This window comes from Somniosus microcephalus, chromosome 4 (genome assembly GCF_052327205.1).
Source record: "Somniosus microcephalus isolate GS21.2 chromosome 4, FLI_Smic_1.0, whole genome shotgun sequence".
NCBI classification, from domain to species: domain Eukaryota; kingdom Metazoa; phylum Chordata; class Chondrichthyes; order Squaliformes; family Somniosidae; genus Somniosus; species Somniosus microcephalus.
Window position 1 is genome coordinate 23,886,371 of NC_140990.1, and position 12,845 is coordinate 23,899,215.

Genomic DNA, 12,845 nt, shown 5'->3' on the forward strand with positions numbered 1-12,845 from the left:
ACCAAACATATTCCCATAAGGAGGAAAGATGGGGCATCCAAAACTAGAGCTCCCGATGACAAAGGATTTCGAGGTTAGAATAAAACAGAAAAAGGAGGTTTAGGACAAATGTCAGGTGCAGAATACAGTCAAAAACCAGGCAGAATGCAGAGAGTGCGGGGGAAATTTAAACAGGATATAAGAAGGGCAAAGAGACGATGGGGCAGAAATTAGGATCAGGGGCTTGCCGCGCGTGCAAGCCCCCGATCTGCACTTACCCGACGCGCCTGCCGTTCACCTCCAGGGACGCCTGGAATTCCTTTTTGAAAGAGAGGAATCCCGGGCAGCGTATGATGTCTGTAGCGCGCTGTGCAAGTGAGACACGCCCCTTGAGGTCTCATTGTAATTGGACACGCCCATAATCTGTGAAAGCAGCTGGAGAGCACTCTTTCTTACAGAACAGAAGTGCAGGTAGGTCCTGTGTCAATATTTTGGTAACTTTTATAAACTTTTAAAAACTTTTGAATGATTTTGATGACTCTCAGAAAGTTTTAAAGAGAATTGAAGCTGTTTGAGCAGTTTTTAAAGCCTTGAAAACAATCTTTTAATTCTGTTCAGTTAATGAGCGAATTGAGATGGCTGGAATGACCACATTTAACGTGATTAAAAGAACTCAGAACTTCACTGAGGATGACCTCAGAAATCTCCTCAGCGAGGTGGAGGCAAGGCGCCTTCGCATCATGGGGAATGAGCAGTCGAGGGCACCGCGAAAAGGTCAGATGGCAGCGTGGTCGGAAGTTGCACAAGCTGTCAGCGTGAGCTCCACCATTCCACGTACAGCGGAACAATGTCGCAAGAAATTCAGTGACTTGTTGCGATGTGTCAGGGTTTGTGCAGTTTTAACTGAAGTGTACTGTTAAATTGCTAAGAGTTTATTTTAACTGGATTGCAAAAGGCTTCTGCATTTAATTTTCTAAAGTTAATTCATGGTAAAGTCACCTGAGCTAGCAATAAAACTTTATGGCTTTGGGGCCAGCTCAGGGTTACCTTCTGTTCTCTTATCTTGATTCCAGTGCTTTGAGCTGTAAAACTTCAATCAGAGATTTTAAGAAACACCCAACCCAGTCTTCAAAGCCTCTGCTGACCATGTCAGAAATGCAGCTGTTGAGTGTCACCTTCTGCCCACTCCGCCTCCTTCAACCCTCAGCCACAGAGGCCAGTGGCCAATTCGTGAAATTGTTACATTTCTCATTTTATTGAAATGTTTAATGTTTTCTTACATATTTAAATTTAAATGTTTATTTCTGCATGAAAGGATATGTTACCTTTTCGTTTAAGCAGTACACCCAGTAGTCAATCTTAAAACAATTCAAACATTTCTTTTATTTCAAAAAGTTTTACAACAGTTACACAAGTAGAAACTAGCTAGTTCCCACCTTGAATGTTTGTATTGCAGTAAGAAAGTAAAAATTACTGTAAAATGTTTACACTTTCTTTGCCAACAGTTAGCATTATGCACATGTTTGAAAACATTATATGAGGTAGTATCCATCTTAAATTTTGCCATTTCACTGTGAATCAAACAAAAATTACTTAAACCTGTTTACAAAGTGATTTCAAAACTGTTAACTTTAATATTATTAAAGTGCATAAAAGAGGTCCTTAACATCCTGAATGTCTTACTTGCACAACAAAAGAAAGACAAGTAAAAACGAACTGTTTACAATATTTCTTCCTCATTGTTCATTTTTAGAATTTTTTTTAAAGTACAGAAGCTTTACTTAAAATTTACAAGTTATTCACTGTATACATCGAAACTGAAGATGAAAAGTTTTTGATGATGCAATAAAAGGTCACTGTTTCATGTTAATATGTGTCTGCTTCTGTCTTTGCCTTGCGGGGGGAGGGGTAGGTACAGGGCGTAACTACCGCGTGAAGGTGTTGGCTACCAACAGTTCGCGAGCAGCCTTAGATTCGGTGACACTTGGCTCCTCCCCATGAGGCCTGGCAACATGCACATTGCCATCGCCTTCATCCTCCACTTCAACAGGCAGCTGTTCCTCATTGTTAAGGGTCAGTCCTTCCTGCAGGGCAAGGTAGGCCAGCACAATCCGTGCCACTTTCTGGTGAGAGTACTGCAAGGTCCCCCCTGACCTATCCAGGCACCGGAAGCGTGATTTCAGAACTCCTATTGTCCTCTCCACTACTTGACGTGTAGTCACGTGTGCATGGTTGTATCTCTCCTGAGACTGATTATTGGTATTGTGGTAGGGGGTCATCAGCCATGGTTTTAGCGGGTAGCCCTTGTCGCCCAATATCCATGCGGATCCTGTAGGCAATTTGCTGAGAGAATCATACAATTTAGAGTTACTGAGGACGAAGGAGTCATGATTACTTCCCCGGTGCCCTGCATTCACGTTTAGGATCCGGAGGTGTGCATCACATAATATCATAACATTCAATGAATGATACCCCTTCCTGTTAATGAATGTCACAGGTGCATCCTTGGGTGCCTTCAAAGCAATATGGGTTCCATCGACGGCCCCAATCACTTTGGGGAATCCAGCAATGCGATAAAAAGCTAAGGCCATCTCCTTCTGATGTCGAGTGGACAAGTCATAATGAATGAAATCTGAAAGCCTACGGCAAATGGCTTCTGTGACCTGGTGAATGCAGAACCTCGCAGCATTCTTGGAGATGTTGCTTATGTCACCGGTGCCTGCTTGAAATGATCCACTTGCAAAGAAGTTCAATGCTGTGGTTACCTTCATGTTCACTGACAAGGCAGTACGTGTTTTCGAGCATGGCTCCAAGTCCGCCTTCAACATGTCACATAGTCGGCCAATTGCCTCTTTACTGAAGCGCAGCCTCCTGATACACAACTCCTCGGACAGCATTTCAATTGATCGCCTCTCCCTGTAAACTCTGTGGGGTGGGTAGTTGTTTCTTCTGATCAGGAGACGGTTATGGTTCCTCAATCTTCTACGTTGCTCCCTGGCGTTGTGATTTCTTTGAGGCAAATACACATAGAACATCGCGGCAACATTTCTATAAGAGGGCATGTTTCTCGCTCACAGGACTCCTCACTACACAGACGTACCTGTTCAGAGTAAATGGAAATAGTTGTTACAGTTATTTTAATAAACTTAGTGCCTATAACATCAACTCGGCCTATGCCAGGAAGCATGCTTTAACGGCTTGCAAACACATTCTTCCAAAGATGTGCGGGTTATGTTGATTGGCTATGATAAAATTGACCCTTAGCGTTACGGGGATAGGGGTGGGATATGTGTTGGCGTAGGGGTTACGGGGATCGGGTGGGATATGTATCGGTGCAGGCTCGATGGGCCGAAATGGCCTCTATCTGCACTGTGGGGTTTCTGTGATTCTGTGATTCCCGCCTGATGAATATCACAGGCCTAGATCCTTTTCTAATAAATTACATTTGCAGAAATTCATCATTACATAAATACATTCATCCACGTACTGAAAGGAATACATACATAAATGCACATCCTTAATGGAATATATACAGACATACATACAATCATACATACATACTTACTAAATATTACTGATGACAATTTCATTTTGTAAGCATTTTATTATGTTTAAAACAGTAAATTTCACATTTTATAAAAATAAATTCAATGAGGCCTTGCCCACAGCCACAATTGCTCCTTCTACCTACAGTACTGAAAAACCGTTTTAAACAAAAAAAAAATTTTAAACTTACCTCAGCCTTTCTTAAAATAACTTTCCTCCCTTTCCCAAACAGAAATAGAATGACTTTCAGAAGCTCCACGACAGACTTCTTCCTCCGTAGCTTCTCAATAGCTTTACTCCTGCTTTTTTCATTTCCAAGTTGTCAGGACTTACCCTCACTGAATCCATGAATGAAATCGACGAAGTTCACTGCGCACGCGCTGCCTGTGCAGTCGCATGCGCTGTGCCTCTTAACCCCTTAGGTCAGGGGAGAGGAAATGCCGGTTTTCCCCGCATGCGCTGTGCATGCTGAAAACCGGCAATTCCTCCGGCCAGACGCGTGAGTACCCCGGCCGTACTCACGCATTCAGAGAGGAATTACTGGGCCAATATGAGAAAAGATTAGCGGGTAACATAAAAGAGAACCCAAAAATCTTCTATAAACATATGAAAAGTAAAAGGATAGTTAAAGGAATGGTGGGGCCAATTAGGGACCAAATAGGAGATCATCATACGGAGGCAGAGGGCGTGGCTGAGGTACTGAATGAGTACTTAGCATCTGTCTCCAAAAAAGAAGAGGGTGAAGTTAATGTCGCAGTAGAGGAAGGGGGAGTAGAGAAATTCAACAGGATAAAAATAGATAGAAAGGAGGTGCTAAATAGGTTGTCATCACTCAAAGTTAACAAGTCACCCGGTCCAGATGGGATGCATCCTAGATTGCTGAGGGAAGCTAGGGTGGAGATAGCAGAAGCTCTGACCACAATCTTTCAATCTCCCTCAGATATATGGAAGTGATGCCAGAGGACTGGAGGATTGCAAATGTTACACCCTGTTTAAAAAAGGGGAGAGGGATAAACATGGTAACTATAGGCCAATCAGTCTAATGTCAGTGATGGGTGAACGACTAGAGACCATTGTCAAGGACAAAATTAATTCTCACTTCGAGAAGCATGGGTTAATAAGGGGCAGCCAGTATGGATTTGTTAAAGGTAAATCATATCTGACTAACCTGATTGAGTTCTTTGATGAAGTAACAGAGGGTTGATGAAGGTAGTGCAGCAGATGTTGTATACATGGACTTTCAAAAGGCATTTGATAAAGTACCACATAAGAGACTTACTTGGAAAATAGAAGCACAGGGAATTCAAGGGCTGATGGTAATTTGGGTATAATTGACTAAGGGAGAGGAGACAGTGAGCAGTGCTGAGGGATGTTTTTCTGACTGGAGGGAAGTATGCAGTGGGTTCCCCAGGGGTCGGTATTAGGACCATTGCTTTTCTTGTTATATATAACTAACCTGGACTTGGGTATAGGAGTAAAATATCGAAGTTTACGGATGATACAAAACTTGGCAACGTGGTAAATAGTGAGCATAGTAGTAGCAGACTTCAGAAGGACAGAGACAGACTGTGAAATGAGCAGACACAAGGCAGATGAAATTAAATGAGGATAAGTGTGAAGTGATGCTCTTTGGTAGAAACAACAGGGAGAGGCCGTATAATCTAAATGGGACTATTTTGAGGGGGTGCAAGAGCAGAGGCACCTGGGGGTCCATATTCACAAATCTTTGAAAGTGCCACGGCAAGTTGGTGAGGTGGTTCAGAAAGTGTATGGGATACTTGGCTTTGTAAATAGGGCCATTGAATACAAAAACAAGGAAGTTACACTAAACCTTTACAAATCACTAGTTAGAAACATAGGAACAGGAGGAAGCCATTCAGCCCCTCGAGCCTGTTCCACCATTCAATGAGATCATGGCTGATCTGTGACCTAACTCCATACACCCGCCTTTGGCCCATATCCCTTAATACCTTTGGTTAACAAAAACCTATCAATCTCAGATTTAAAATTAACAATTGATCTCGCATCAATTGCCATTTGCGGAAGAGAGTTCCAAACTTCTACCACCCTTTGTGTGTAGAAGTGTTTCCTAATTTCACCCCTGAAAGGTCTGGCTCTAATTTTTAGACTGTGCCCCCAGTCGTAGAATCCCCAACCAGCGGAAATAGTTTCTCTCTATCTACCCTATCTGTTCCCCTTAATATCCTGAAAACTTCGATCAGATGACCCCTTAATCTTCTAAATTCCAGGGAATACAACACTAATTTGTGTAATCTCTCCTCGTAACTTAACCCTTGAAGTCCGGGTATCATTCTGGTAAACCTATGCTGCACTCCCTCCAAGGCCAATATATCCTTCCTAAGGTGTGGTGCCCAGAACTGCTCACAGTGCTCCAGGTGTGGTCTAACCAGGGTTTTGTACAGCTGCAGGGTTTTGGCCTCAGCTGGAGTCCTGTGTACAGTTCTGGGCACCACACTTTAGGAAGGATGTCAAGGCCTTGGAGAGGGTACAGAGGAGGTTGACCAGGATGGTAGCAGGGATGAGGGACTTCAGTTATGTGGAGAGATTGGAGAAGCTGGGATTGTTCCCCTTAGAGCAGAGAAGGTTAAGAGGAGACCTAATAGGGGTGTTCAAAATGATGAGGTGTTTTGATCGAGCAAGTAGGGAGAAACTGTTCACTCTTGCAAGTGGGTCGGTAACCAAAGGTCACAGATTTAAAATAGTTGCTAAAAGAACTAGAGGGAAATGAGGAGAATTGTTTTCACACAGAGGGTTGTTAAGATCTGGAACGCACCATCTGAAAGGATGCTGGAATCAGGTTCCACAGGAACTTTCAAACGGTAATTGGACATGTACTTGAAGAGGACTAGTTTGCAGAGTTCTGGGGATAAAGCTGGGGTTTGGGACTAAATTGGACAGCTCTTTCAAAGAGCCGGCACAGACACGATGGGCCGAATCACCTCCTTCTGTGCTGTTAGATTCGATGATCAGTGTGAACACGCTGGTGTCCCTTAAGGTTCGTAGAGCTTTTAAAGCTCTTCCCACAGTCAGAACATTTAAAGGGTCTCTCGTCAGTGTGAACAAGCTGGTGTGACAGGAGGGTGGATGACCAAACGAATCCCTTCCCACATTCAGAGCAGGTTAATGGTCTCTCCCCAGTGTGTAGGTGTTGGTGTCTCTTCAGCTCCCTGGAGCTTTTAAAGATCTTTCCACAGTGAGAACATTTAAAGGGTCTCTCGTCAGTGTGAACTCGCTGATGTGACAGCAGGTGGGATGACTCTTTGAATCCCTTCCCACACATGAAGCCGGTGAACGACCTCTCACCAGTGTGAACTCGCTGGTGTATCTTCAGATCCCCGGAGCTTTTAAAGCTCTTTCCACAGTCAGAACATTTAAACGATCTCTCGTCAGTGTGAACAAGCTGGTGTCGCTTCAGATACTGGGGGCTTTTAAAGCTCTTCCCACAGTTAGGATACTGAAATGGTCTCTCATCAGTGTGAACAAACTGGTGTTCCTTCAGTTCCCTGGCACTTTTAAAGCTCTTCCCACAGTCAGAGCATTGAAATGGTCTCTCATCAGTGTGAACAAGCTGGTGTTGCTTCAGATCCCCAGTGCTTTTAAAGCTCTTCCCACAGTCAGAACATTGAAATGGTCTCTCATCAGTGTGAACTCGCTGGTGTTCCTTCAGTTCCCCGGGGCTTGTAAAGCTCTTCCCACAGTCAGGACACTGAAATGGTCTCCCATCAGTGTGAACAAGCTGGTGTTTCTTCAGATGCCCGGGGCTTTTAAAGCTCTTCCCACAGTCAGAACACTGAAATGGTCTCTCATCAGTGTGAACTCGCTGGTGTCCCTTCAGTTCCCCGGAGCTTTTAAAGCTCTTCCCACAGTCAGAACACTGAAATGGTCTCTCATCAGTGTGAACAAGCTGGTGTCGCTTCAGATCCCCAGTGCTTTTAAAGCTCTTCCCACTGTCAGAGCATTGAAATGGTCTCTCATCAGTGTGAACAAGCTGGTGTCGCTTCAGATCCCCAGTGCTTTTAAAGCTCTTCCCACAGTTAGGACACTGAAATGGTCTCTCATCAGTGTGAACAAGCTGGTGTTCCTTCAGTTCCCTGGGGCTTTAAAGCTCTTCCCGCAGTCAGGACACTGAAATGGTCTCTCATCAGTGTGAACAAGCTGGTGTTTCTTCAGATGTCCGGGGCTTTTAAAGCTCTTCCCACAGTCAGAACACTGAAATGGTCTCTCCCCAGTGTGAACTCACTGGTGTGTTTGCAGGTGGGATGAACAAACAAATCCCTTTCCACACACGGAGCAGGTGAATGGACTGTCCCTGGTGCTACTGTGCCGTTGAACTTCCAATGTAGACGGGGAACTGAATCCCTTCCCATCGTCCCCACCTTTACCCGGATTCTCCCCGGTGTGATGGTGTATGTGTCTCGCCAGGTCAGGCGATTGGCTGAAACCGCATCCACACACCGAACACGTGTGCAGTTTGTCATCGCTGCGATCGCTGCTTTCACCTTCCATGTGCAAAGGCTGATGATATTCAGGTCCAGATGAATCGAGCGACTCTGTCAGATCTAGACGTGATGTTTGGTCTGAGCTTCCCGTCTGTAACTGCTCCACTTCTATAACCCTGTAAATTGAGATCAGAAAAGGATCAGAGACAAACTGTTGTTTAATTTTCCGCTTTCTGAACCTAGGGGCAGTGAAGCTGATTTTCAGGCTCCAGCTGCTGCACAGGTTGGTTGAAAGGATCAGCAGTAATGGCGGCTGTAATACCCACCAGCCCCAGCTCTCCACAAAGCACTCTGTTGATGCTGAGTCCTGCGCATGTGCTCATGGCCCCCGCGCTCTCCCTCCTGCTCCACAATCGCCCGTCCCGATCGGTCCACAATGCGCATGCTCAGCGCACAAAACCCCAAGGTTGGAACATCGGGCACGCATGCAGAGCTGTAACATCTGGTACGTGTGCATGGCTAAGGTGGGGGCGAGTTGGTGTTTCACCTCAGCCGCCAGGGAGGTGCGCATGCGCAGGATGACCCAACATTCTTCCTGTCAGCAATCACTCCCTCGTTTCTTTAATAAAAACAGAAAATGCTGGAAATACTCAGCAGGTCAGGCAGCATCTGTGGAGAGAGAAACAGAGTTAACATTTCAGGTCGATGACCTTTCAACTGAACTGCTTGTTGTTTAGTGTCAGCCAGTGGCTCAGTTGGTAGCACTCTCGCCTCTGAGGCATAAGGTTGTGGGTTCAAGTTCCACTCCAGAGGCTTGAGCACAAAAATCCAGGCTGACACTCCAGTGCAGTGCTGAGGGAGTGCGGCACTGTCGGAGGTGCCGTCTTTCGGATGAGACATTAAACTGAGGCCCTGTCTGCTCTCTCAGGTGGATGTAAAAGATCCCATGACACTATTTCGAGAAAGACAGGCTGCATTTATACAGTGCTTTCATGACCAGCAGACGTCTTGAAGTGCTTTACAACCAACGAGGTACTTTTGGAGTGTAGTCACTGTTATAATGTGGGAAAGAGCAGGGGAGTTATCCCCGGTGTCCTAGCCAATGTGTATCCCTCAATTAACATAACAAAAAGATAGATTATCTGGTCATTATCACTTTGCTGTTTGTGGGAGCTTGCTGTGCGATTATTGACTTCCGTGTTTCCTACATTACAACAGTGACTACATTTCAAAAGTACTTCATTGACTGTAAAGCACTTTGGGACGTCCGGTGGTGGTGAAAGGCGCTATATAAATGCAAGTCTTTCTTTCTTCACTGGCCTCACCAGCGACCTCTTCTGGCTGTTGGTTGATTGACAGCCGAGAGTCCGCGCATGCGTACGCGGGACGGCGGTTTGTGCCGAGTCTGGCACAGCGACCCCTCCCGGTCACCAAGGGCAATAACCGCGCATGCCCAGAGGACACCAACCACCCTCCCCCAATCGGAGCTGCGCCTGCGCATTCAGATCCTGTCGGACGGAGTCGGTGTGGGGCATTCCGGGAAAGGCCTTGGTGTCGGTTCCAGAGTTGCGATCGGTGACGCAAAGTGAGTTTTCTCCGCTCCGATTGGGTGGAGAATCACGCGGGGTGGATCGGGAGAGAATAAAGTGAAATAGAAAAACCTGAGAGTCCGCGAGGCCCCGGACCGAGCGGCGTCAGTTGGACGGAGCACGTGATCTCCTCGGGGACACGTGACCCGGGGCTGCAGCCTGATTGACGGGAGCTTCTGACCAATAGGGAGCGAGCGGGGCGGGGCTGGAGGAGCGAGCCGGCGGCGGGTCCTCCAACCAATCGGGGAGCCCGAGGGGTGGGACTAGCGCCGGCTGATTGTCTGATCCGCAGGGCAGCGAGTTTCTCCAGTCCCTTGTTCAGGGCCCGGGGCCAGGGGAGGCTGTGGGCCTTTATTCCCCTTATTGGACACAAGGCTCTTTGTCTCACAACACACTGGCTCAGGTTTTAATAGACTTTTTAAATTCATCAATAAAAGCAGATAAACCCCTTGCTTCTGTGGAACAAGCTTTCTAATATTTTATAGAATCATAGACTGGTTACAGCATAGAAGGAGGCCATTCAGCCCGTCGCGCCCGTGCCGGCTCCCTGGAAGACCACTTCAGCTAGTCCCACTCCCCCGCCCTTTCCCCATAACCCTGCAAATTTCTTTACTTCAGGCACTTATCCAATTCCCCTTTGAAAACCGTGATTGAATCTGCCTCCACCACCCTTTCAAGCAGTGCATTCCACATCCTAACCACTCGCTGTGTAAAAAAGTTTTTCCTCATGTCGCCTTTGGTTCTTCTGCCAATCACCTTAAATCTGTGTCCTCTGGTTCTCGACCCTTCCACCAATGGGAACAGTTTCCCTCTATCTACTCTGTCCAGAACCCTCATGATTTTGAACACCTCCATCAAATCTCCTCTCAACCTTCTCTGCTCTAAGGAGAACTACCCCAGCTTCTCCAGTCTATCCACGTAACTGAAGTCCCTCATCCCTTATCCCTGGAACCATTCTTGTAAATCTTTTCTGCACCCTCTCTAAGGCATCTTTCCTAAAGTGCGGTGCCCAGAATTGGACACAATTCACCAGTTGAGGCCGAACCAGTGTTTTATAAAGGTTCATCATAACTTCCTTGCTTTTGTACTCTATGCCTCTATTTGTAAAGCCCAGGATCCCGTATGCTTTTTTAACCACTTTCTCAACCTGCCCTGCCACCTTCAATGATTTGTGCACACATACCCCCAGGTCTCTCTGTTCATGCACCCCTTTAGGATTGTACCCTTTAGTTTATATTGCCTCTCCTCGTTCTTCCTACCAAAATGTATCACTGCATTTTTCTGCATTAAATTTCACCTGCCTACATCCTCTTGAAGTCTATCACTATCCTCCCCATTGTTCACTATACTTCCAAGTTTTGTATCATGTGCAAATATTGAAATTGTGTCCTGTACACCCAAGTCTAAGTCATTAATATATATCAAGAAAAGCAGTGGTCCTAGTACCGACCCCTGGGGAACACCACTGTGTACCTTCTTCTGAAAAACAACCGTTCACCACTACTCTCTGTTTTCTGTCACTTAGCCAATTTCGTATCCATGCCTGCCACTGTCCCTTTTATTCCATGGGCTTCAACTTTGCTGGCAAGCCTATTATGTGGCACTTGTCGAACGCCTTTTGGAAATCCATGTACACCACATTAACCACATTGCCCTCATCAACCCTCTCTGTTACCTCATCAAAAAACTCAATCAGAATCAGAGCGGTTTCTGGGGCGCAGGGAATTGTGGGTGCTGCGGCCGCCATTAGTCAGCGGCTGTCGGGAAGAGTTTTATTGCAGGCTGACGGAATGTAGGTTCCTGGCCGACTGTGTAGGTCTTTTTGTTGCTTCAGTTTGAGCTGGAGTGGAGATGGAGGAGAAGCTGCTGGGTTTAACCCCCAGTACTTCTGAGCCCAGGAGGACCCAACAATTTCCAATGTGAGACTGTCAAGGGAGGTGGATTCTGGGGGAGATTAGGTTGCTAAACAGATACTGTCCGCACAATGTAAAAGAGTATTGTTTTAGGAACAAGTATTTCTGTAAAGGCTTTTAATCTGTTTTACATACAGATTTTTAAAATTAATTCATGGGGTGTGGGCATCGCTAGCAAGGCCAGCATATATTGCCAATCCCCAGTTTTCTGTTGAGAAGGTGGTGGTGGGTCTTCTCCTTGAACTGCTGCAGTCCGTGTGGTGAAGGTACTCCCACAATGCCAGGAGTTACCAGATTTTGACTCAGCAATGAACGGTGATATTTGTCCAAGTCAGGATGGTGTGTGACTGGGAGGGGAACTTGGTGGTGATTGTGTTCCCATGTACCTGCTTCCCTTGTCCTTCTACAAACTGTAGGTCACAGGTTTGGGAGCTTTTGTCAAAGTTGTTGTCAAGCTGCAGATGTATAAAGTCTCTCTCCTTCGACCCCTCACCATCCCACATCTCTCTCTCTCTCCTCCCATGGAAGCCAGAGTCGTGTGTAGACCCAGACCAGGTGGTAGGTTCCCTTCCCTGAAGGACATCAGTGAACCAGTTGGGTTTTTACGACAATCCGGCAGCTTTCATGGTCACTTTTTCCTGGTGCCGACCCCACAAATGACCAGATTCATTGAGCTCAATTTCATAACCTGCCTTTGTGTTTGTGTGTTCTCTCTCACACTCCCTTTTTCCTGTTTTAAATTCATTTTACAGGGTATTAGAAAGGGAGGATTTGAAGATGGGAAACTCAAACAAAACATCACATCAAGATCTGACAGAGTCACTTGATTCATTGGGACCTGAATATCATCAGATTTGAGCATGGAAGCAAATAGCACCGTTCACAGCGGGGAGAAACTGTACACATGTTCTCAATGTGGACGAGGCTTCAGTTGATCATCTGGCCTGTCGAGATACAAGCGCAGTCACACTGGGGAGAAACCGTATAAATGTGGAGACTGTGGGAAGGGATTCAGTTACACGTTTGAGCTGGAAATTCATCGACGCAGTCACACCGGGGAGACACTGTTCACCTGCCCCGAGTGTGGGAAGTGATGCACTCATTCCTCTGCCCTGCTGAAGCACCGGCGAGTTCACACTGACAAGAGACCTTTTAAATGCCCGGACTGCGGGAAGTGCTTTAAAAGCAAAAAGGATCTGCTCACACACCAGCGAGTTCACACTGGGGAGAGGCCATTCACCTGCTCCATGTGTGGGAAGGGATTCGCCCATTCATCCCAACTACTGAAACACCAGCATGTTCACACTGGGGAGAGGCCGTTCACTTGCTCTGTGTGTGGGAAGAGATTCACTGATTCA